Source organism: Globicephala melas, chromosome 12 (assembly GCF_963455315.2).
Source record: "Globicephala melas chromosome 12, mGloMel1.2, whole genome shotgun sequence".
Taxonomy (NCBI): Eukaryota; Metazoa; Chordata; class Mammalia; order Artiodactyla; family Delphinidae; genus Globicephala; species Globicephala melas.
Genome location: NC_083325.1, coordinates 71456938 through 71483200, shown reverse-complemented (window position 1 = coordinate 71483200; position 26263 = coordinate 71456938). Strand labels below are relative to the sequence as shown.

At 39.8% G+C, this 26263-nt stretch overlaps 1 protein-coding gene across 7 annotated transcripts in view; it reads left to right on the top strand.

The window, feature by feature from the left end:
• Positions 1 to 718: 718 nt before the first annotated feature.
• Positions 719 to 26263, top strand: part of NCOA1 (nuclear receptor coactivator 1) — a 261841-nt gene continuing 236296 nt past the window's right edge. For 6 of the 7 annotated variants that reach the window (XM_060309246.1, XM_030858266.2, XM_060309244.1 and 3 more), the window contains exon 1: positions 719 to 1073. The gene's annotated coding sequence lies outside the window, so the exon portion shown is untranslated. The remainder of the gene's footprint in view (positions 1074 to 26263) is intronic. The other variant, XM_060309245.1, reaches the window with a different exon arrangement.

The following is a 26263-nucleotide window of genomic DNA, read 5'->3' as shown; positions in this document are numbered from 1 at the left end:
ACATTTTGGGTAATTCATGGAACTGCAGAGCCAGACGCGTCAGTCAGATCTTTTCATCTGTAAAACGAAGGGGGCAGATGATCTTTCTTTTCCCTTATCTAATAGCCTGTGAAATCATCTAGGCAACCAACTCCCAATTTTACAGAATAAAAAAAGGGCTGCGGATGTGTCTCGCTCAAAGTAATACAAGAAATTAGCGGAGGGACAGGCCAGAACCCACTCCACCCGGGTCTACTGCGCCCCTCGCCGCTCCACACCTTCCCGGACAGATCAAGCCAGCGGGAGGCTGCAGGCCGGGCGGCCTAGCTGAAAGCACCCAGGGGTTCGAGGCGGCTTCCCGGCAGCAGTCATAGGAACGCCCCGAGGGGAGGGGAAGAGTTAGGGCCTCCTTTCCCACACTTCGTTAGGACGGGGGCCGGGGCGGGACCGCGGCAGCCCTCCCTCGGGCCTGCGGCCGGCAGAGGGCGCGGAGCGACTCCTCGTTTCGCTGCCCGGCGGGCGGGGAACTGGCTGCCCCCGGAGCACCGTCGGAGTTCGCGGGCACCGGATCGCGGCGACCCGGCCGGCCGGAGGGCGCAGGGGCAGCGCAGAGGGCAGGACGGCGGGAAGTGGGCGGGGCGGCCGGGAGCCGGCGGGGCGGGGCGGGGCGGGGCGCGGAGGGGGCGGGGCCGCGAGCGGGGGGCGGTGGCGGCGGCGGCGGCGGCGGCGGCGGCGGCGGTAGCCGAGGAGGAGGAGGAGGAGAACATGGCGGCCGCGGAGAGCGGCTGAAATGCCTGTTTTTCAGGCCAGGCGAGCGGGAATCTGAGGCGATTCTCTGAGCCTTCCCCTCAGACGGCTGAACCGCGGCCTCGAGCGCCTCGACTGCCCTGTTCCCTGCTGCTCCCTCGAGTGCAGCCTGCGCCCGGTCCGTTCTGCATCCCCCTGCGGGGGGACTCCTGCTCCGGAGGAGGGGGCCGGAGAGCCGCGGCGGCGGCGGGCTCCCAGCCCGAGCAGCGGCGGAGGCCGCGGCGGCGCCGCCACGGTCGCGGGCGAGCGCGGCGCCCGTCAGCGCGGCCCAGAGGCGGCGGCGGCAGGTGAGTGGCAGGCGGCGGGCGCCGAGCCTCCCGGTGGGTGCAGCTGTCACGAGCCGCGCGGCCGCCGAGGCCCTAGGGGGCGGGAGCAGCTGGTGCCCCTCCGCCCGCCGCTCTCCTTTCTCTCCGCTCCGTTCCCCCTCCCACTTTCCCCGACTTCTCCCTCGGCCTCGCGCGGCTGGAGGGGGCGGAGGTCGCAGCTGTCACGGGCACCAGCTGGGGGCTGCGCCGCGGATGGAAACTGCTGCAGCAGCGACTTCCCTGCCCCGTTTCCTAGTTGCCCTAGTTAAGAGCGGACGGGGCGAGCATCCGCGGAGGGTGCGCGAGGCTCGCGGCCGCCGGCCTGGCGTGGGGAGAGGCGCCCCGAGCCCGCGGGCGCTCCCCGCCGCCGAGAGGGGGAGCCGGAAGTCGGCGCGGGCGCCCCTCGGCCCCGGCGAGCGCGGTGACCTTGGCAAGCCCGGTAACCTCTCTGAGTCTCGCTTGCCGGGACTGCGAAATGGGGATGACCGTGGCGAGTCTTCTTGTAAGCGCAGCCTCCGACGGCGCTTCTGTTTACCCCCGCGCACTTGCTTTACCCTTCTCCAGACGAGGCATTTCGGAGGCAGAAACGGGATGGATAAGTGAGATTTTCCTGTTATGTTTAGGGTTTGGTCCCCTTCGTCGGATTCTGCTGAAAGGATTTAGAAAGGGGAGCAAACATGTTGGCTGGAAGACTGAGAAGTGGGATGGGTTAATGGTCAGCGACAGAACTCGAGCCATTCCCTAGTCGCTTGGAAGAGAAATGGAGAAACCGGACACCAGGGTCCCTGCTCTTACTACCCAGCTGTGTTGTTTTTTGTTTTTTGTTTTTAAAGCAGTCACTCCCATAGACTAGACACTGCCTCGCTTGACGATGTTAGAGGGAGACGGAGGGTTTGACAGTAAAGCCTGTATGTGTGACAAGGAGAGTCCGTGCCGCTGTGGCTGCAGTTTGGTGGGGAGGAAAACTTTAAGCTGGAGGATCTTTTAGCCTTTCAGGCTGGGCTCTCTTCGTTCACTGTAGGTGTTGAAGAGGCAGGTGTCCTTGTGGAGAAGGTGACATTCTTTTTCTTTTGAGACGGTGACTTTTTAATGCTGAGCATGATGGTGGTGAATGAAGGGTTCTGGAGTGAATTGCAGTCCCAGCACCTTCTGTTGATGCCAAGAGTAATCTCTGTGGCGACGATTTGTGAGGGCTGAGGCTTTCACTTCAGTGATTAAGAAATCTTCAAGTGTCTGTGTAAAACATTGCTGCGGTGAAGCTTAGATTATACTGTACAGCTGAAGGGATGGAGTTCAGGGGTTAAATTTGTTTGAGGTTTGTCTTCAGTTTTGGAATTGGTTGAAGGTTAGTCTCAAAAAAAAAAAAAAAAAAAAAAAAAAAGTTGGCCAAAGGGGCCTCTCAGCTTGTTTCACAGAAGCTGTGATGTAGTAGGAAGGGGGTCAGATTTCATGTTGAGAATAATATAAAAAGAGTGTTTGCTTGGGTCTTTTGGCTCTTGAACTAGAAATAGTTTTGGGTTAAAAGTAGCAGTGAGGTTTGATTCAGCTTAATAAATGGGCATTCCTTGAGCTATGTCATAAACAGATGCAACTGCAAGTGTTTCTTTTTTATCTCGTGTACTCTGTGGAAGGGTCTAATTTGGTTTTGTGAACTAGCGTTGGAAATGGTTTCCCTCTATTTCTTATTCAGATTTTATCCTTTGGGAACAATGGATCAAAAGGGGGGCCTGAATAGGGAATATATGGTTTGGAGAGAAAATGCAGGGATGCTGCTTATAAGAACAGGCATTTGGTTTGATTTTTGTAAACATTTTGCAGTGGTTATTTATTTCATCTATTTAACTCACAATGAAGTTTGAATTTTAAGGTGCAGAATTTGAATTTTACATAGTTTATAGTTGATCTTTTTCTCATTTCCTTCTGAGAAAATCTGTAGGATTGTGTCTTTTAAATTACTTTTTGTGTGGTTTAAGCCAAGGGAGTATTTTAGATCTGCATTTTTGGTAAGTGGTTTTATTGAAAAAAAGTGCTTGATGGAACTAATGGTGATTGTTCCACTTAAACTGGGATTATATAGACAATGCATTTTCCTGCCTCTTTCTGCCAACATTTGTTTTTCTTTCTCCTTCAATTCCAGGGTTTCATTTCTAGAAATCTGGGCTGGAAACAGAAGCAGCAGTTTGTATAATACCAAGAACTTGCTTATGCCAGGAAGCTGTAAGGGTAGCATGAAGTGGGTGTGGTATAAAGATACTGCCACTCTTTAAGACAATTTAACTGTTGAGGGAGTCCAGGGTCAAACTTTAATTTTTGTTGAATTTCCTGTTTTCTTTGTATGTGTTAATCTTTTGGTGGGCAGAGGATTGGGTTGCTATGGTGCTGACTGGTGTATATCGTGAAAGCACTGGCAAAATTTCATGCTTTTACTCTATACAGAAGGGTGCTAAACAAGCCTAAATAATTTAAAATGTTGTTCCCAGGATGGAATGTTCTCTGCATGTACTGTTGATCCTGCTAATCCAGTGATTGGTCTTCACCAGGACTAAATGTTGAGTAGGTGATGAGGGTGGTATAGAGGTGCTGAAAGGTGGAGTGGGGAAGAAAGGATATTGGACATTCTTTGAAAATCTTTTCTCTATTGGACTGTATATCAGAGTATGGTTTATAATTCTTTTTAAAGGACATCTCTGTCCTCATCGATTTCACATAACTTCTCTTACATACTACCTTTGTTCCTTAGTTAAGTTTGTCTTTATTGCCCTATCCCCCAAGGGCTCCACATTGTTTGAATATGTTGCATATTTTTGGGGTTGGTTGGTCTTAAACCATATGGCCTAAAATAGCTTTCATTTTAGGGCAAGTATGGGAGGTCAACACACACACACACTACCGAGTAGAATCTTCTTAAGTCATGGGGCGAGGAGATCCCCAGGATTCTCATTATTGTCTTGGCAGTGATTTTTACTTTCTGCCTGTGATAATCACAGGAATTCTCAGAGGGCCATCAGCTGCTTTCCTAGCATAGGTCCAGGAACATGTGGTGGGCTCCATTTTACATTACTTCCAAATATCAGGTGCAGAAGAGTGTGGGATTGGGTGAAGTGCATGTGTTTCAGGAGTTGAATGACAGAGCACTATATCCAGTTTTGGGCTGCAGAACCATACAAATTTCTCCCCACCTTGTACAACTTTCCTATGAGTTGGACAGACTAGACTGTAGGAAAGGACTTCTTCATTGCTTCTCTCCCAGGTTAACCAGTAGCTTAGCTTTTGGTTATTGGTCACTAAGGATGGACCTTATGGTCTCTAACCTTTTTTCTTACCATTGGAGGTGAGGTCTAGTCATTTCAAGCCTTTCTTTCTCTCTTCTTTGTGTTTTACTTAGACTTTGCCCCTCTCTCTCAACATATGGGGTCAGAGGTCATAAAATGGCCTAATGGCAACTGTGTACCATTCTTGGTTGCTTAGTTTAAGGAGGAGATGCAGGTTTTTTCCTTTAGTTGAATTCCAGATGATGTTTTGTGGGTGCACAGTATTTGGATTAACATAAGTTATTATTTTATATTTCTTCAAGATACATGGTGAATAAGAAGAATTATTACAAAACACTGACACCAACATTTAAGTCTGGTTCTAGAAATACAAGTAGAATTGGTTGTTGAATCCATGCTTCCTCCCCCATTCCCCCATCTGCAACACAGTATTTTTGAGGCTCCTTGAAATGACAGACTTTTAGAAAAGCTTAGTATAGTTATCATATTTTGAAGATAAATAGCTTATGCCAAAACAGAAGCTATAGTCACTGGAGGAGTTGTAGAAGACTTCACATTAATCAGTCTAGTCACCCTCATCTTAGATATATTTTGATCTAATCTCTCCCCACGGGTATGTTTCAGTGTGGAGGGTGGGAAGTTGGGCTTTACTGAGAAGTCCTGGACCTGATCACTGGGAACAGACAGATGAGATCCATAACAATAGGTGCAAGCACAGAAGTGAAATACACCTATTAACAGGGCCAGAAGTCTAATAACACTGGTTTATCCAATGCTTCCAGAGTGCTACTTCATTTTTGCCTTGTAATTTTGAGGCAGTTTTTAAGCTGCTTTTGAGAATGGATGTTTGACTTCAGACACGGGAATGGTGCCCTGGCTCTTTTACTTAGTGGATGTAACCTTGGGCTAGTTATTTAGCCACAGTAAACCTCAGGTTTTCGTGCTTAAAATTGGAATAATGTACTTAAACTCATATTGTTGTGACCTTTAAATTAACTTATTGTGTTAAATAACAAGATATGTCTAGCATAATGATTGGCAGGTAGTTAAGACTTTAATAATGTTTTCTACATTTCCATAACCTAAACACATCACTGCCTAATCCATCATCAGATTATCTGATTCTTTTCTTTGCAGTTTCTTGCATCTCCCCCTTTATTTCTGCCTCTACAGTCTGGTCCTCCTGTCATTTTGCACATGGAGTAACTAGCATCACATGAACTCTGTGGGCCTGAGTTTCTTTATCATTAGATGAGCATATTGGTCTGAATTCACATTTCTTCTTGTGCTGAAATTCTATGATTTGTAGGTTTATAGCTGTTTGCCTGCATGCATTTGCCTCTCTAATTCATCCTACATATAAATGTTGAAAAAATTCTTTGCTGAAATATTTTTTGATGTTATTGTTTTTAGTGGAGACTCTCTGGACAAATTTATCAAATGTAAATCATTTAAACTGTTCTTGTATTTCTCATTCCAGAAAATTTGCTGCAGATGGCGTATGCAGAAATGCTTTGTAAACTGTAAAGTGCTATACAAGTGAAGAAAGTATTATAATCACTTGTAGATATCTTGCTTCTTTGATTTTACATGTTTCGTTTCTTTATTTAAATTGTATTCCTTTTTCCTTTATCGCATGACCTTCAAGAACAGTCAAAGCTGGTATGTTCTCTAGAAAGCTTGATTTGTATCACACTTCTTTAGCATCGATTACCCAGTTTGTTCTTTTTTTTCATTTAAATTAAAAAAAATTTTATTGGAGTATAGTTGCTTTACACTGCTGTGTCAGTTTCTTCTGTACAACAAAGTGGATCAGCCATATGTATACATATATCCCCTCTTTTTTGGATTTCCTTCCCATTCAGGTCACCACAGAACACTGAATAGAGTTCCCTGTGCTATACAGTAGGTTCTCATTAGTTATCTATTTTATACATAGTAGTGTATATATGTCAATCCCAGTCTCCTAGTTCACCACCCCACCCCTTCCTCCTTGGTATCCAACATTTATTCTTTACGTCTGTGTCTCTATTTCTGCTTGGCAAATAAGGTCATCTATACCATTTTTCTAGATTCCACATATATGCATTAATATATGATATTTGTTTTTCTCTTTCTGACTGCACTCTCTGACAGTCTCTTGGTCCATCCACGTCTCTGCAAATGACACAATTTCGTTCCTTTTTATGGCTGAGTAATATTCCATTGTATATATGTATCACATCTTTATTCATTCCTCTGTTGATGGACATTTAGGTTGCTTCCATGTCCTGGCTATTGTATATAGTGCTGCAGTGAACATTGGGGTACGTGTATCTTTTTGAATTATGGTTTTCTCTGGGTATATGCCCAGGAGTGGGATTGCTGGGTCATATGGTAGTTCTGTTTTTAGCTTTTTTGTTGTTTGTTTGTTTTTGCGGTACGCGGGCCTCTCACTGTTGTGCCTCTCCCGTTGCGGAGCACAGGCTCCGGACGCGCAGGCTCAGCGGCCATGGCTCACGGGCCCAGCCGCTCCGCGGCATGTGGGATCTTCCTGGACCGGGGCACAAACCCGCGTCCCCTGCATCGGCAGGCGGACTCTCAACCACTGCGCCACCAGGGAAGCCCCTGTTTTTAGCTTTTTAAGGATCAGTTTGTTCTGTATAATAAATTTTTCTTCCTTTCCTTCTTCTTCTTCTTCTTTTTTTTTTTTTTGGAAGAGTTTCTCTTTTTAGTGTATGTTGAATTGGCTTTCCTAATTAGATTAGAAAATCCTTGAGATGGCATGAACCACAACATTTAGAGCAAAGGGCCCTTAATGGTGATTTGGAACAACCTTGTTAATATTATAGATGAGAAGACTAAGGCCAGACAAATATAGTAATTTTCATGGGTCACATAGTTAGTGTCTTTACTTGGGCAAGAACCCAGGTATTTGGCTCCCAGTCTTCTTTATGAGAGTTACTTCTTGTATTTGAAAGTTATTACAAAGAGATTTTAAATTTTAATAATTTTAGTAAGATTTTGAGTAATGTGTAAGCTAGTAGGAAAGGCATATTTTTGTTTTTCGGCCAAAAATTGTCAAATATTGTAATAAGGTATTAATCAGGAATTAATTAAGGCTGCTGTCTCAAAAAGTACAAAAGTGCCTGGAGAGAAATGTTGGCTTTTTTTGTATGGCCCTCATTCAGAGTCAGCAAATATTTATGGAGGACTGTCTCCGAGACACAGTGTACTCAGGTACTGTGCTTGCTCTATATGTTACATTTTATAAGCAAGGAAAGGCAGCTCAGGGAAGTTAAGTGGCTGGTATAAGATTGCACAGCTTGTAGGTATTAGGGATGACATTTGAGTCCAGGTCTTCTGACCTGAAATCACGAGCATACCTCTAAATTGGCTTCTCTCCAAGGTGCTCCCCACACTTGGCCACACTGTAACCCTCTGTTACTTTCTGGACTCCTTTCTGTTGTCTACATGTGCAGTAGAGACTGCTGCCATCCCCATTGCTTTCTGATGATCCAGGAGCCGATGTACCAGTTACTTAATGAAAGTATCACTTTAAGATTTTTGTGCTATTTCTGATCTCACCTTTGTACCTTAGTAATGTTGATTTTTTGGTGCTTCTGTCTAGGTAAGCTTATCTTTGAATGGTTGGTTTGGATTCTTAGCAATAAAATTCTGCCTCTCATGTTTTGTTAGTATTTAAATAGCTAAAGCTTAGGGTATTTTTTTCATTTGGAATAAATTGCTTGGTCATTCTCTGTGTTTCCACTTGTATTTTGAATGGTTGATCTTATTCTTATAGCTTTAATATATTACATCTTACATTTTTAGTTTGCTTATATGGTTAAAACATTTACATGCTTTTATTATCAGGCATAGATTCGGTTGTTTAACAGTAGAAGATATTCTATTGTGAGAGTATGATTGCATATACACAGATATCATGCCATATTTGACCAGATAATTGAAGGATGAAATGTCCTTGCCTTTTGAAAGTACCTGTATGTGTAATACTGGCTTTACTTTGCCGAGTTTGTTTGGAGGAAACCAGGGAAAAGATATTTGTTCTACAAAGTCTAAGTCCTCCCTCCTTCCCCATTCCAGATGGTACAGGAAGTCTGTAATTGAATTTCTAAGTAGCCACTCAATCATTCATTCAAGACATAGTTATATGAGTACCTACTTTGTTCAAGGTGCTGTGTTGTTAAAAGATAGGGAAGTTAAATGATAAGATATAGATCCTGTCCGTAAGGAGATGATGACCCAAGAGAGGTGATAAGACGACACACAGATACCTATATTACTAATTAAATGTGATGAGTGCTGTGGGAGAGGTACTGAAATAGTACTTTGAGGAATCAGGAGAGTGAGCAATTATTTTCATTTGAAAGGGATAGGGGCAGGTTTCATGGTGGACTTCGTGGTGAACAGGAACATTGAAGGCAGGGGATGATTTCTGTGTGAGTGAGGGGGAGGAGAGCAGTATATTCAGGAAGATTAAATAGCAAAGATGAAAGGACAGAGACGCTTGGGGTTATTTCGGGAATCATAAAGGGGGAAAGTGCAAGCGGGAGGGTGGCACCAGCTGAAGTGGGAGAGGGAACCAGATGTTCTAGGTGCAGTTGTAAGACATTGAATGATTTTAATGGAGGGAGGTGGTCAGGAACGGTGAAGTTTGTAGATCTGGATGAAAATGAGAAGTGCCAGTTTTCCAAATCTATGTGGATCTTTTTCTGGCGGGTTTTACACCCCAAATCTTATATTTTCATAGTTTTTGAAATGATTCCATATGTAAGGCTTACCACACTGGGAACTTACGCATTTTTATGTATATTTGAGAACATACTTTTTTTTTCTTGATAGAAGTTAGTACAAAATCTTTTTCACTGTCTTATGCTTTTAAAAATTAAAAAAAAATTTTTTTAAAGCAGTAGCTATTTCTTTAAACAGTGTGTTACCATTTGGAATTCTTAAGATGATGCAGTGGACTTGTTTTTCAAGTGTAAAAATGTCATCTCCTTATGTAAATATGTGTCACTGTATAAGTTAGATTGGTCATACAAGGTGAAAGCCCCTGGCTCTCAATATATTTCATGATTTATTTTACCGATTTATTTATACCCTGCCATGTTCCAAAAAGGATTTAAGGCAGGATATGTCATGAAGAGTCTTGGACCTTGTTCCAGCCCTGTCTATTATTTGACTGAATTGCTAACCAACATTACACTGAGGGAACAGTGTTGAAGACAGCTGATGTCATAGAATGTACTGCAGTTGTGTCTTTTGCCAACTGGTAGTAATTCAGAGATGGGTACAATATAATTAGAGTACCTTTAAAGATAACTCCTTTGAACTTCCATAGCATGCCAGGGAAATTGGTTGGAAGGGACTCATGGAGAGCTTTGACCCTTGGGAGCCCAGGCACATTTAGAGCAGTGGTCTCTACAGTAGGGTTTACATAAAATTATCAGAGAAATATTAGAGGTGTGTTAGTTTCTTTACTTTCAGTCTGCTGTGATGTTTTATAGTTTATAGGAGCCTGGGTAATTGCAGTTTTAGATTTATTATTTTAAATAGTAGACTAAACATATATTGTATTACAGTAGGGAGTCACCAAGCAGATTTTTTATAAAATATTTCATACAGGTTAACTGGTCATCTTGAGGTAAAGGACTTAAGAATTGTCTAATTTAAAGATGACTTATTAATTTTTCTTTCACAAAAATACAAATGTCCAAAATTTGTTGACATTTTTCTCTGACAAGTGTCTGTGAGTAGTATACTACCTAGCAGATATTTATGAAAATAAACCCACTAAATCTGTCCCTTTGGGATGATGGTAAATTCTTAACAGTGACTCAAAAAGTAACTACCTTTCAAAACAAAATAAAATTCAGTGTTTTGGAGAGAGGTTATTGAAAATGTATATTTGGGACTATTTCCATCATTATTGGATTTAATTGCTGAAAATGATGTTAAAACTTTAAGAATGTTTTTATATGTACACTTGAACTTGAAAACCAAATTTTCTAACCTGTATGAAGACCTTGTAAGAGACGCATTTTAGTGGTTTTGGGCCCATCTACTGAAAATATAAAAAATGCAATACTATCTGATGAGTTAGTAAGAACAACTGATTGTCATCAGGAAATATGGAAATGCACTACCTGAATTTTAGCAAAAACTTTTACATAAATGGTGAAGAGGATTGAAAATTGAAATTCATGTTTTATTCAGTACAGCAAGTGATGCAGTTCTTCCCTTTGGTTATACTCATCTTTGTGAAGTATGTTTTTTGGCTATGATGACCATTAAAACCAAATAGAAGAGTTACTTATTATAAAAATGAACTGAATTTAGAGCTAGCATTTTAAGTTGCTGTATTACAAAATATGAAAGCAAAATTTAAAAATAATAGTGTTCATCACATTACTCTCACCAAAAATGGTGGTAGTATTAGAAACAATATTTATCAGGGAGAGCATAAAGCCGTGTCATCAATAGGTAAATTAAATGTTTAAAAATTGTTTATTTTATTATAATAAATGTCATTCTTTTACATATCCATTTTTGTGTATTCTTTATAAGGCACATAATTTATTGGTCTAGTGGGCAATGTATATAAATTATAAATAAATGTACATATATGGCTTCTTATTCAAAACCTTTTTAACTGTGGGGTATATGATAGAAATAGTTATCACTGTTTTGTAAGAAGGATTTTTTTTTTCTCTGTAATATATTTATTACTCTGGTCTTATAAATCAGAAAAGGAGAATTACACTTCTCCCTAAGACTCAAAAGAAGCTCCAGCACCAGCACCCAAAGCTGAAATTCTACTTAAACTGCTCCTTGAAAAATTACACACGAACAGTGAAACATTATCATGTGCTATGCTAGTATTAAGAATGTATTCTAGGGCTTCCCTGGTGGCGCAGTGGTTGAGAGTCCGCCTGCTGATGCAGGGGACACGGGTTCGTGCCCCGGTCCAGGAAGATCCCACACGCCGCGGAGTGGCTAGGCCCGTGGGCCATGGCCGCTGAGCCTGCACGTCCGGAGCCTGTGCTCCGCAACGGGAGAGGCCACAACAGTGAGAGGCCCGCGTACCGCAAAAGAAAAAAAAAAAAAGAATATATTCTAAATTATCCTGTTGCTATGTATTTTGTGCATTCGGTGATCTACCCAGTCATAATGTACTCACACATACGTGCTTTATCGTACATAATGCATACTGTGTATAATCATACATTATTTACCCCATGCACATAAGCACGTCCATTAAACTATTAATGTTGCATAATAGATAATTGGTTCACCGTACATACCATTCTTTACCACATAGATACCCATTGTGTAACATATACAATTAATATTACATAGAACACACTAATAATTGTACGTGCCCTATTAAGTCACATCATTTCCAGTCAACATGCTTGTTACAACAGATAATCAGTTCTTAATCACCAAGCTTAGGATGGGTTTTTAAGTAAGAACCCTTGGAGTTCATGGACTAAGAGTCTCTAGATAGGCTTTGTGGGGGGTGTCTGTGAACATTCTGAAATTATGTATATGCAAAATTCTATGAGTCTGTGCATTTCTCTGGAGAGAAATTCATAGGGTCCCAAAAGGGTCCATGGCCTCCCCAGAGGTTAAGAACCTCTTTTTTTAAGGACTGGGACCTCAATAACTCCATTCATGCAGTCTTATTCTCTTGCCAAGTTTAATGGATATATCTGATCATTACTCAGGCCCACAGTATGACTGGATTTGCAGTCTGTTTTTACATTTTGCAATAGATGTGATCGCAATGCCTTTGGCCTTTACAGATGTTTGAGCTCCTATCTGTTTGTTGCACAATTACCTGGCCTTCGTCACTTGGCTGCTTTTATATATAATTTCCCACCTCTGTTCCCCCAAATCCCAGTGAAAAAGAGTGGATCTTTTGTATGAGTGTGGAGATGGAAATGAATATATGTATAGAAGAGCCCAGCATCAATTCAAGTATTGGGAGACCCTGCTGGGTAGGCTGGAATTCACAGTTCCTGTGGCTTTAACCTCTTTGTAGCATCTGAATCTCAGCTTTTTAGAGTCCTTAAGGTCTGATTTGACATATGCTGAAAACACTTACCAAGTTCTGTCAGCTCTTTAGATCTATTCCTTTTCTCCTGTCATCATTCTATTGATAATTTAGGCCTGATATTTGCCATAGTATCCCAGGGAGGTCTCACTGTCCCCAGTGAGTTCCTTCTTCAGTGTGTCCTAAATTTTGTTTTGGAATGATCCTAATTTTGCTTTTCACTGTGTTACTTTGTTTAAACCCTTCAATGGCTCCTCATCATTGTCAAGATAAAGTTCCTTAGCCTGGCATTTAAAGCTTTCCAGTGTCTGGCACCAACTTGCTTTTCTGGTCTCATTTCCCACTAGTCTCCCCCAATAAACTGTTCAAAGTAAAATTGTCAGTTACTGTCCCTAACACATCCCTTGGGCTTCTCTGTTTGCACTCCTTTATAATTCCTTTCCTTGGAATGTTCTCCCTTATCCTAGTCTATACCTCTTGAAATTCTATTTATCCTTTAAAGCTCAGCTCATATTCCACCTTGCTTGTTAAGTGTTCAGACTATAAAATTAGAAAATAATCCCTTCCGTCTTTGAACTCTTTTAATATTTATTTTCCTTATTATTAATTTGACACTTTATACTGCCTTTATACTCCATGGAATTTTTTTGTTTTCATGTGTCCTATCTCCCAAGTTAGGGTATGAGAATGGCAAAGGGGATCATGTTTATATTCTGTCCTCTGCAATGTCTTATGCATGTAGATATTAAAATGTTTGGCAAGTCATATTGATTAAATCATGATACTACTTATTAATGTACTTAGAGAAATAGGCCTTTTTTTAATGTGTGCCTGGAATACTCATACATAATATCTAGGGATCCTCTTTACTGGCTTCAGGGTATTTGGGAAATTGAATTGGAAACCAGATATTGCTTGGAGAGCATGTAGTCCTACAGCATAAGAAGTTGGCTGTTAAGGGCTATGTTCAAAAGTCTGGGGTAACCTGGTGACTCTTTGTTTTCCAGTGTAGCGCTCCACTTGCCATGGATAACAGAAAAGCTTGTGTTCGTTCGGCTCGCTCCTTAGCCATGCCGGAGACACAAATTCCTTATGTCTTGAGGAATACTACATTTCTGTTTAATTTTTCAACACATTCTTCTCAATAGAAAATAAAGATTTATTGAATAATTGTTGTTTGAATGGTTAGTATGGGGCACCGTGAAGTAGTTATACCTTAGGGTTTCTGCCCTTCAGGGAGATAATGATCCTTATAAGGAGTCTCATTTGCTTTCAATCATACATGAATTAAAAAATAATATAAAAGATATCATAAGGGAGTATAGAACTAACTAGCTTACTTAGTTGCTAACTGAGATATGTGGAAACTCCTCTAGCACTTACTATTTTTAGCACTCACTTGAAATTTATTTATTATCATTTATATTTGTTTCTGTTTTGACATGTGTTCTTTCTCAGCAACCACATTGTACATTATAGAAAGTAGAGGCCATTTATTATACTAGTTGTGTGCCAGTACCACAGTGCTTTTCATAGTTCTTTACCTGCAGTATACATATAAGTGTGTTACTGATGATGCCAGGAGCATGCTCTGGGTAGGCTTCCTGGAGGAAATGGAATTTCAGTTAGATTTCTAGGATTTGAAATGATGCTTATAGCATCATCTCATGGAATATGAAAAAAAGGGTTCTGTAGTTGAATAATAAAGTACATATGTTTGGTGCATTATCTGAACATGGAGCCTCCTTGGTTACTAGGCCTTTGGCCCTGAAGTGACCCATGTCACTTCCTCTTATAGCCCGTTGGCCAAAAGAAGTCACAGGGCACTACTTACGGAGCCAGGCATGTGGGCAAGAAATGAATATTCAATGAGCAGTAAATGTCTTTGCCTCACTATAGCAGAATTGGCTTTATTCAGAGAGATGAATACTAGAATTGGTAGGCCCTACTTGGAATCATTGAAGTAAAGAATTGTTTCTGTGTGTCAGTATAAATAGGGATTTTATTATTAAATTTATTTGTGAAAAGAACTTGTAGTGTTGACTGGTAGCTCTTGGGGTAATTAAAGGAGACATTTTTACTGTCTCTACTTTAGGTGTAGGTATTATAAATTGTTTTAGTTTAGATGGTTTGCTACCATCTTTAGAGTAGGTATTTGAAACAGGTAGAAAGAGATTCTTTGGCTTCAGTAAAACGGATCCAGAATATTTGTACATGTACTCTTAAGATTGATTATAAGGTGAGAGAAGTGAGAGGGGGCATAAAGGGCTTTCAGATACTATTGAAGGCCATTTGCTCTCTGAGGATTTCATAAAATTTCTCTTTACAGTCCCTAGAGGTCTTTTCCCTCCCTCTTATCAACATATTGCTAATTAATTAAAATCTGTTTCCTCCATTTTTTTGTTTGTTTTTTAATACTTGGTTTGATAAGGACCGTTGGGTAGTGGTTAAAATGTTGGCCAAGTGTGGAGGACTAGGAAGCCCCCATCGTTATTTATACGTGAGGCTTATTTTCCCCTCAATTTAATTCTAAACTGAACTATTTTTTTGTTGTTGTTGTTTGCGGTGCGGGGGCCTCTCACTGTTGTGGCCTCTCCCGTTGCGGAGCACAGGCTCCGGACGCGCAGGCTCAGCGGCCATGGCTCACGGGCCCAGCTGCTCCGCGGCATGTGGGATCTTCCCGGACCGGGGCACGAACCTGTGTCCCCTGCATCGGCAGGCGGACTCTCAACCACTGCGCCACCAGGGAAGCCCTAAACTGAACTTTTTAGACCTTAGGCTTTCTTTCTGACGGCATTCTAATAATTATTTCCTTTTTAAATTAAAAAATAAATCATATATAATACATGACTATATTCAAATAATAAATTCCAAGAAATGGGAGTACGTAGAGTTAAAAGGTGAAAGTCTCTGTAGTGAATCATATGATAGCTGGTAATTTAGGCTGTATAGATTTAGGCTGTCTAGTATTTCCTTTACCTCCTTTTCAGGTTGCAGTATCCTACCCCTTGGCCAGGGGGTGAGCATGTGACCTAGGCTTGGTCTGTCATAATGTTCCATTCCTCTGGACACAGTGACTGCTGCAGGATGGCCATATGACTAAAGCAGGTTCAGACCCCTTCCTTGAGATTGAAAAACAGATATTGGATGAGGGACAGGCTCATTCCTTTGGAGTTGCTAAGCTGACATAGAGTGTGCCTGGCTAAATGAAGGAAGCCTATGTGCCATGGGAAAGAATGAGGCCAACATACAGACTGAAGCAGAGCTGACCAACTCTCTCTTACACACAGGCACACTTAAAAATGCACAGTCATACACATTCTCACATGCTCGCATGTGTGAGCATGGGGAGTCATTGGAGCCTCTGGATCCACTTGAACCTTAAAGTAGATCCAGTTTATATTTCCCAGTTAAATGAGTTACTCAGTTGCCTGACTTGCTGGTGTGAGTTTGAATTGGGTTTCTCTCAGAACTGAAAGAGTCCTGACCATTTCAGACCTCTGTTGGCAGCTATCCCTTTCCTTCCCTCCCCACTACCCACGGGATCATACTTTTTGAATTGTTATAGGCTTTAAAAAACTTAATATCATGGGAATCTTTCTATGTCAGAACATGAAAACATGAAGGAGCTGTTTTATCTTTGCATAAAATGCTGCATAGCATTACATTAGATGTATATTCTATAGTTTTTTTAACCATCTCTCTCTTAATAGACATTTAAAAACTAGTTTTTTGCTGTTGCAATCTATGTTTTGGTAAATGTCCCAGTTTGCACTTGTTTTTGCAGGTGTCTGAGAACACACCTATGGAATTAATGGTTATGCCTATTTAAAAAATTGATGTCCTTTCAAAATGTTATTACAAAGGCTATATCACTTTATGTTTTCACCAAGAGTGTATGATAGTTGCTGCTTTCCCCTAACTTTATCAGCTTTGGATATTATCAGTCATTTCTATTTTGGGTCTATCTGATGGGTGAGACTGGTATAAAGCATTGTTGTAATTTGAAGTTCCCTGACTATTGATAAAGTTGATCATCTTATCAGATATTTATTGTATATTGGATTTTTTCCCCTAAGGCTCTCTTGTTCATACTTTTTTCATTTTCCTTTTGGGCCTCTTGTCTTTTTTGATTGCTTCCTAGCCATACTATACTTATGATGTAGTTTTTATACTAATTAGGGATGGTCTTGGTAAACAGCTGACCCTGTTACCTAGATATTTCAAAAAGAAAGATGTGAGATATCTACTAATCCAAAACTCACATCTTATTTATTTATTTACAGATATCCCTGAATATTTAATTGATTTATGCCTGATAACTTTGTATAGCTGCCTATATAACTTTGTTTAGCGAAGGGGTACATGTCTCAATTGGATAGTCTATGCGTACTTAATTGAGGTGATTTTATGGCTGAGCTAAAAGTTGAGAAACTCTCATTTGGAGAATTTTCCAGGTCCAAATCATTGTGATTACATAGAATTTTGGGACTCAATAACCATTTGTCCATTGGTGCTGGATCAGAACCACTTTGAGAGGAAAATTTTGGCCCTATAAGAAACTATTTTCTTGGCTAACCCCCGTGGAGAGGTGCGTTGGCTGCATACTTAGATATCTTTAGTGGTTAGGTTCCTTAATTTTCCTAAGAGCATATTAACCTAACTCTGTACTTGATTGACTATGAAAGTGTATAGTTTACCTGTAATTGGCAGTACAGAATAGCTTTACTCCAGCAAGTATGTATTCACTTACTTTGCAGCCCAATTCTTATCAGAAACCTCGTAGTCAGAAACAGGACTCTTTGAGAATTGCTTAAATAGTACACAGTCAATCCATTGCTTTAGAAACAATCAGTTTTTGATTGAATCAAGCCAGAATACCAGAGCTACATATATTGATTGCATTGTTTTAGACCGGGGTAGAGTTACTTTTACAGAATTGTTATTTGGTGTAATGCAATAAACCTTGATTGAGGGCATTTAAAACAGACAGTTTTATAAGATTTAGTACACCTCTTATTGTAGAATTCTTGTGAGGATATTATCTCCTTTATCTCAGTGCCCTTGTTGATGTTGTAACTACTGCTACTACTATGACTATTAGCTGGTGATCTGGAGTACAAAGACAACACAAAATGAGCTAAGAGTTGATGGACAAATACTGCTCTTAGCTGATGGCAAATGCTTTTGCCCAAAAGGGAGGCAACATTATGGAAGAGGAGTGATATAATGGTTAGGGTTCTGGAGTTAGAGTTCCTGGGCTTGAATCCTGGCACTGCTACTTCCTAGTTGTGTGTTATTTAACCTCTTGGTGCTTCAGTTTTCTCATCTATAAAATGGGGATAATAATTGTACCTACCTCTACAAGGTTGTTGTGAGAATTTTGTGACTTTAAACATATAAAATGCTTAGAACGTGCCTGGCCCAGGACACATGCAGTGAAAATGAGCAGCTGTTGTTCCCCTCCCCCCGCTTTTTTTTATTGTGGTAAGATGCACATAATATAAAATTTACCATCTGAACCATTTTTAAATGTATAGTTCAAGCTGCTATCATTTTTATCATCATCATCATCAGTATTGGAACCCATGTAAAAAGAATGTAAAAAAAATCATCATTTTTAATCATTATTATCATTATTAGAACCCATGTAAAAATGTGTAGTAAGTTTTTTTTCCCAGGTCTGGGTACCAGGAAAGCTGCACTTCCTTTGACCAGCCGGTTTGCTTGTATTACATAGTCATCGTGACTCTTATAACCTGCGGTATTTCTCTCTTTGCAAGGTAGCTCAGTCAGCTGTGCAGCCCTTTCCTTGCAACTGTATAGGACCTTGTGGCACATAGTTTGTGTGATAAACTTACCTCTGACTTTATTTTCCTCCTTCGTTTTCTCTTTGCCCCATTCTTGTCATTTCTTTTTTGTTTGTTTGTTTTAAATAAAACTAAGTAGATTTTATTTATTTTTGATGTATTATTATTTTTTAACGGAGTTTTTTTTATTGGAGTATAATTGGTTTACAATGTTGCGTTAGTTTCTGCTGTACAAGGAAGTGAATCAGCTACGTGTATACATATATCCCCTCCCTCTTGGACCTCCCTCCCACCCCCTCTCCGTCCCACCCATCTAGGTCATCACAGAGCACCGACTTCTTTCTTTTTAATTCTAATGCATTCTGTGAGCTGTCTCAAATCTTTTTTAGAATAATATGGAAATAAACAAGTAATCTTCATTATAGCATGTGCCCATGTTGAAACGTCAGATGAATTTTCATTTAATTTACCTTAAGCTGGCTGCTTCTTGATGACAGGGAGGTGCTATAATTTTCATTAAGATATCTCAAATCGCATCATAGGATGGGTTACTTCTGGGAAAGTTCCTGTTGACAGCTAATCCTGTTGATGGTGTGGGTTTTCTTTTAAGCTTCAATTACAAAAGTGTTCCTCCTGACTTTTCTTGTTTGTTTTTTCCCTTGACCTTTGCTTCAGCCTTCTCTTGTAGATTTGGGGGGTGGGATTGAGGGGGGAGGATCACGTTAAGAACTTGTAAACCTGTAGTCTTTAAAAGTACGCTTCAGAATAAGACTTTTGTCATAGGTGTAACATAGGAAGAGTAAAGGCTGTATGTGTTACTGTCTTTCTTTTAAAAACCAGAATGCCAGTTTATTGATGTACAAGGGAAAAAAGGAAATGTCCCAAAGCCTAAAATATTCCCATATATTCTGGTTATGTCACTAGCATATTCTCTCCCTCAAGCAGAGATGTGTAATGGGGCTGATGCTATTGCCTTGTTGGGGAGAGAATTAAAAAGAAGTTGTTTTGACATCAGGATTGATTGAAAAGTCTTTTAAGTATTTTTTTAACTTGTAGATTTCTTCTCCCCTCGCCCTTGCCCCCCCCCCCCGCTTTTTTTTTTTTAATTTGTCTGTTGAAGAATCGATCATAAGGATCAAAAAGTGGGCAGTGGCCCAATTCCTGGAAATCCCCACCCCTTCCTAAAATAGCTGGAATTCTCCTCCCACTCGTTAGCCTATGAAATGACCCATGCCTATAAAAACTGACAACCCCATACCCTGGTGCCTTTCTCACCTTCTGAGATGGCCCATTCTCTGCCTGTGGAGTGTGTTTCTCCCAAGGCCTTTCTCACCTTCTGAAATGGCCCATACTCTGTCTGTGGAGTATGTTTCTCTATAAATAAATCCATTTCTTACCTATCACTTTGTCTCTCACTGAATTCTTTCTGTGATAAGAAACTGAGCTTCATTAAGTCCTGAAACCAGGTGTGTGACCTCAGTTGGAAGACTGCGGGTTTTGGCCGGGTTCAAGTCCTGGCCGCATGGGTTCAAGTCCCAATCTGGGTTTAAGCTGGCTTTGAGTCCTGGCACGTGGGTTCAAGTCCCAATCTCAGGTGCACAGTTTCAGCTTGTCCTATAGAATTTCTTATAGTCTGGATTTCTGTTTAGTTTAACATGTTTCTCTACCCTCTTTGTATATCCTATAAATTGGTAATTTGATATAGAAGCTTGATTAAGGTTTAATTTGGGGAGGGGGAAAGATGACTTTATAGGTGGTATTATGAGACACACATAATGTCTAGTTGTCTTTTTGTGATGTTATCAGCTGTGAGTATTGCTATTAGCGTTCTATTCTTAAAATCCTAAAATGATCACCATGGTGTCTAGATGAGAATGGGGAAGCATTGCCTGGAAATGCTGGCATCTACTCTGTACAGATAGGACTCTTGGTGATCATTCGAGAATGATGCAGTGTTGTGTAGACTCGGAGACCAGTCTTGGCTTCCTTGTTTAGGAGCTGTTTGATCTTGCATAATTAACAACAATAACAGTAGCGGCAGCTACCATTCATTTATTGCTTATTTTACACCAGGTTCTGTGCTAAGTGCTTTATATATGTTGTGTAATCTGATCCTCATAACTACCCTGTAAGCCAGGTATCTTATTTTGCAGTTCACTTTGCTGAGAAGTAATGAAGCGGGGATTCAAGCCCTGAGTGACTCCAAGCTTGTGCTCTTAATTGCTTTGTTCTTCCATATCTGTAAATTGGGGTATAAATATAGCTGCCTTATCTATCTTGTAGGGTTAATGAGATATTGTGTGTGAAAGTGTCTTGAAAAATATTATAGATGTTAAAATGAGAAGTGTGCTGGATGGACAGTACACAAAGAAAGGTGGATAATGGAGGTCTTTGCCTTTGGCTAAGTGACAGTGAGAAGTTTGGACGGAAAGAACCCTCTGGTCATTTTCTAACTTCTGTTTCCATTACTATGGCTGTTGACATGTGGGAGAGTTTCCTTCTCTTGTTAAAATTGACAGTGATAGAGGTTTTATGTGTGGTAAATGTCACATGTCAGAGATCACTTAAGAGTCTCTGGGTGAATAGTGATGTCTTGGTTTTACTCCAAGGGACATGTGTATAGGCTTTGTACAGATATTTTTAACTGAGAGAACAAGAGTATAGTCACAGTTCTTTTTCTAAAAGGATAATATATTTATTGAAAGTGGGGGGGGCGTTAACTGAATTTGTGATGTCATATTTCTTTAGCTGGATAGTGGGTATGTTATGTATGTTAAAATTATTTCCCCCAAAATACCTTTTTTGTATGTCTAAAGTATTTTATAATTAATAAAACCAGTGAAGTGCAGAACAGTAATTATCGTATGTGTAACAGACCAAGAAAGAAATAGGTGTGAAGTTAGTACCTTTAGGTCTAACCTTCAGTAATTTGTTATCAATTATGATATTGGTCATGGTACATGGAGAACTGTGTTGAGAAGAGATCTATGGCCATGCCCAGTTCCGTGGCAGAGGGTGTTGTGATTGATGACTGACGTCTGCCTGGGCCAGGCATGCAGAGTGTAAGCATATATGCTTTGTTTTTGCTAAATGTTGGTAATGTGTTTACCAGAAATCCCCAGGCCTTGACCTGGACTCATTTTCTTGGTTCTGTGCTTCTTCCATTTCTTCTGTTACTTTGGAAATCATGTTGCCATACTATATTTATTATGGCAAAATATCTAGGATTTCATTGTGATATTTCCAATAAAGGTTTCTCATTTATTATTATTTATTATTGTTTTTGACATGTAATTCACATACCATAAAGTCACCCGTTTAAAGTATACAATTCAGTGGCTTGTATATTTGCAAAGTTACGTAATTATCATCGCTAGTACCAGACTATTTCACTCCCCACCACCCCCCAAAAAATACCATCGAATCATATACTATGTGACCTTTGGTGTATGGCTTCCTTCACTTTGCATAATGTTTTTAAGGTTCATTCATACTGTAGCATGTATCAATACTTCATTCTTGTTTTTTAAACGTGTTTATCTTTTCTTTATTATTTTTTATAAATTTATTTATTTAATTTACTTATTTTTGGCTGTGTTGGGTCTTCGTTGTGTGGGCGGGCTTTCTCTAGTTGCGGCGAGCGGGGGCTACTCTTTGATGCAGTGTGCAGGCTTCTCATCGTGGTGGCTTCTCATGTTGCGGAGCACGGGCTCTAGGTGCACAGGCTTCAGTAGTTGTGGCATGCGGGCTCAGTAGTTGTGACTCGCGGGCTCTAGAGCGCAGGCTCTGTAGTTGTGGCACATGGGCTTAGTTGCTCTGCGGCATGTGGGATCTTCCCGGACCAGGCATAGAGCCTGTGTCCCCTGCATTGGCAGGCGGATTCTTAACCACTGTGCCACCAGGGAAGTCCCTTAGTACTTCGTTCTTTTTTATGGCCAAATGTTCTGTTCTGTGGATGTAGCACATTTTGTTTATTCAGATGTTGATGAATATTTGAGTTATTTCCATTTTTTGACTAATATGAATAATGATTTTATTAACTTTTATGTACAGGTTTTTGGATGGACATATGTTTTCCTTTCCTTTGGTTATATACCAAGGAATGGAATTGCTGGGTCATATAGTAACTCTATGTTTAACCTTTAGGAACTACAAAACTGGTTTCCAAAGTGGCTGCATCATTTACATTCCTATCAGCAGTGTATGAGGGTTCTTATTTCTCCACATCCTTGCAAATACTTGCTTTTTGGCTTTTTGATTCACACTTACATCGTAGAAAGTGTGAAGTGACATCTCGTAATTTTGATTTGCATCTCCCTAAAGACTAAGATGTTGAGCATCTTTTTGTGTGCTTATTGGCCATTTGTACGTCTTTCTTAGAGAAATGTCTACTCACATCTTTTGCCCACTTTAAAATTTGGTTAGTTGTCTTTTTATTATTGAATTTTAAGATTTCTTCACATAGTAGTCCCCTTTATCATGGTTTTGCTTTCAGTGGTTTCATTTACCTTTGGTTAACTGTGGTCTGAAAATATTAAATGGAAAATTCCAGAAATAAACAACTTATAAGTTTTAAATTGCACACTGTTCAGAGTAGTGTGATGAAATCTCGTGCTGTCCCACTCTGTCCAGGACGTGAATCATCCCTTTGTCCAGAATATCCTGCCCGTTAGTCACTTAGTAGCCGTCTCGGTTATCAGATTGACTGGTATCGTAGTCCCTGTGTTTAACCCTTATTTTACTTAATAATGGCCCCAAAGTGCAAGAGTAGTGATGCTGGCAATTTGGACATGCAAAAGAAAAGCTGTAAAGTGCTTCCTTTAAGCAAAAACCTGGAAGTTCTTCACCTAATAAGGAAAGAAAAAAAAATCTTATGCCGAGGTTGTGAAGATCTACAGTAAGAACAAATCTTCTGTGAAATTGTGAAGAAGGCAAAAGAAATTCTTGCTAGTTTTGGGGTCACACCTCAAACTGCAAAAGTTACAGCCACAGTACATGATAAAAGCTTAGTTAAGGTAGAAAAGGCATTACATTTGTACAATAAGATATTTTGAGAGAGACCACATTCACATAACTTTTATTCTAGTATGTTGTTAAAATTGTTGTTATTTTATTATTAGTTATTATTGTTAATCTCTTACTGTGCCTAATTTATAAATTAAACTCTATCATAGGAATGTATGTATAGGAAAAAACATAGTATATATAAGGTTTGGTACTGTCTGCGGTTTCAGGCATCACTGGGGTCTTGGAACATATCCCCTTGAGATGAGGGGAACTACTATATTTTCTGGATACAAGTCCCATATCAGATAAATGATTTGCAAATATATTCTCCCATCATGTGGATTGTAGTTTCACTTTCTTGATGGTGTCCTTTGAGACACAAAAGTTTTTAATATTGATGAACTCCAATTTATCTTGTTTTTCTTTTTTGTGCTTTGGTGTCATAGCTAAGAAATCCTTGCCTAATCCAAGGTCATGAAAATTTATGCCTCTTTTCCCCTAAGAGTTTTATAGTTTTAGCACTTACATTTAGGTCTTTGATCCATTTTGAGTTAATTTTTCTATATGGTATAATGTAGGTCCCACTTTTTTTTTTGCAGTAGAGATAAAGCTCATTATCTTCTGTATATACACATCAGCAAGACCTTCTGGTTCACATCACTTTGGTAATGTTTTAATTAGTATATGATTTTCTGCCAGTTCATTAGTTTCACCTTTGACTCCCTGCTAATGAGTATTTTGTTGGTCTTTTTTTTTTTTTTTTTTTTTAACTAATTTTCATTGGAGTATGGTTGCTTTACAATTTTGTGTTTGTCTCCACTACACAACAGAATGATATCAGCCATACACATACAGATATCCCCTCCCTTTTGGACTTCCCTCCCATTTAGGTTACCACAGTGCATTAGGTAGAGTTCCCTGTGCTATGATTTTGTTGGTCTTAAATGGAGGGTTTTTGTGTTTTTTTTTAAACCAAAGCCATATTATCCTTTGCACTTATCATAGAATGTAAGAATTAGGAAGAAGTTTATTGATCATATAGTCCAACCTCTTATCAGAGCAGAACCCTCAACGTCTGTGACAGAAGGGCTTTCAGTTTCCTTTTGGACACTTTTGGAGTTGGTTAGTTCACAAGTGTGTTGTACTATAGTGCAGTAGTTACATTAAGAAATCTTACTTAATCAAAAATAATTTTATAAATAAAAAGTGTTCCCCTTTTAACAAGAGTTACTAAGCTGCACGTCCCATTCCTTTGATACACCAGAGTTGTTATAAAAGTTGCTTTACAGGTACAGATTATGTGGGCTTTTCTCTGTGACTTATTGGCTCTGTGACCTTAGCCAAGTCGCCCAATTTCTTTGACCTGAATTTTTAAAATCTGCCAAATGGGAATAATGCCTCCATTTTGTAGTGTTATTGGGGATATAATTAGATTTGTGCATAAGGCTCTCACACTCCCAGATGGAAATAGGTCTTGTGAAAACAGTCTTCTGTTACAGGTGCTTCTTTGCTGGCTTTACTTACTCTTGGCCTGGTATTAACTGTTTGTTAAATAAAGTCCACCCGGTTCTCTTTATATCCTGAATTGATAAGAAATATTTCAAATATAAAGAATAGTAGAAAAATCATTCTGTGTACTATACTTCCAGCTTATAACTTAATTGGATCTTAACATTTTCCTGTATTTGCTTCAGATTTTTTTTTAATAGAAGTAAAACACTGTGGAGTTGAACCCTTTATGTACCCTTTTCTTTCCCTCCCCGCCTTCGTTCCCCAGAGGTAAACACTATCTTGAATATATTTGTTTCCATAAATAATGTAATTGTTTTGCATGTTTTTCAACTTTTGATACACACTGTGCTGCTAAACACTCTTACAGTATGTTTTTTCCCTCAACATCTTTCTGTTGCATGGCTACACTATAGCATATTTACCCTTTCTCCTTTGGTTGATTATTAAGTAGTTTTCAATTTTTTTTTTTTATCATTAGACAATGCAACAGTGAACTTTCTTGAACGTGCTTCTTGTGAACGTGTGTGAGTTTCTACAGAGAGCATGTAGGGGTGTGTGTGTGTGTGTGTGTGTGTGTGCGCGTGTGTGCGTGCGTGTGCGTTTGTGTGTGCGTGTGCGTGCTTGAATAGGATTGGAATCACTGGTTGATTAGTATATGGCTCTTCAACTTTGAAGAGTAATTTGACATTACTAAATAAAGTAATAATGTCTAAATTTAGACATTACTATTAATGTCTAATTAACAATTAGACATTACTGTTAAGAGTGTGAAAATTTTACTTTCCCCACATTTCCTCTACCAAGTTTCAGCATTATCTAAAATGGTTCTAGATGGTGAACCATCTAGATGGTTCTAGATGGTGAGCAGTTACTGGGTTCAGCAATTTCTCTGGACAACTCTAGAAACACTTGGTATGTGCAAGGAAACATTTATACATACTGTCAAATGAACTGTGTGGCTCAGGATCTGTGACTAACTTATTCTTTTAAGGCCACCTGTAATTTGACCAGTTCCCTGGTGGTCCAGTGGTTGAAAATCTGGCTTCCAATGCATGGGACGTGGGTTCGGATCCCTAGTCGGGGGACTAAGATCCCACATGCCACACCAAGTGGCAGCTAAGCCCGGGTGACGCCAACTACTGATCCCGTGTGCTCTGGAGCCCACGTGCCACAACCAGGAAGCCCGTGCACAACAACTAAGACCCGACGCAGCCATAAATAAATAAATAAATATAAAAAAGAAAAAGTCTAAAAAAAAAATAGCAGATTTTAATTTTTTAGCAATAACACAGTCACATAAGCATTGGTAATAGTCTTCATTACCTGTATTTTATTTGATTAATCTGCATGTGGGAGCAAGTAAGGTAAGCAAGATTCTAATCTCTGACAGTTGTGACTTAAAATGAATAATATTAACAGATTAATAAAATTACTATAGGATACTAGATAATAAAATGTAGATATAAATATTTAAATTTTAATGGCTTAAGTTTTTTTTTTTTTTTTTTT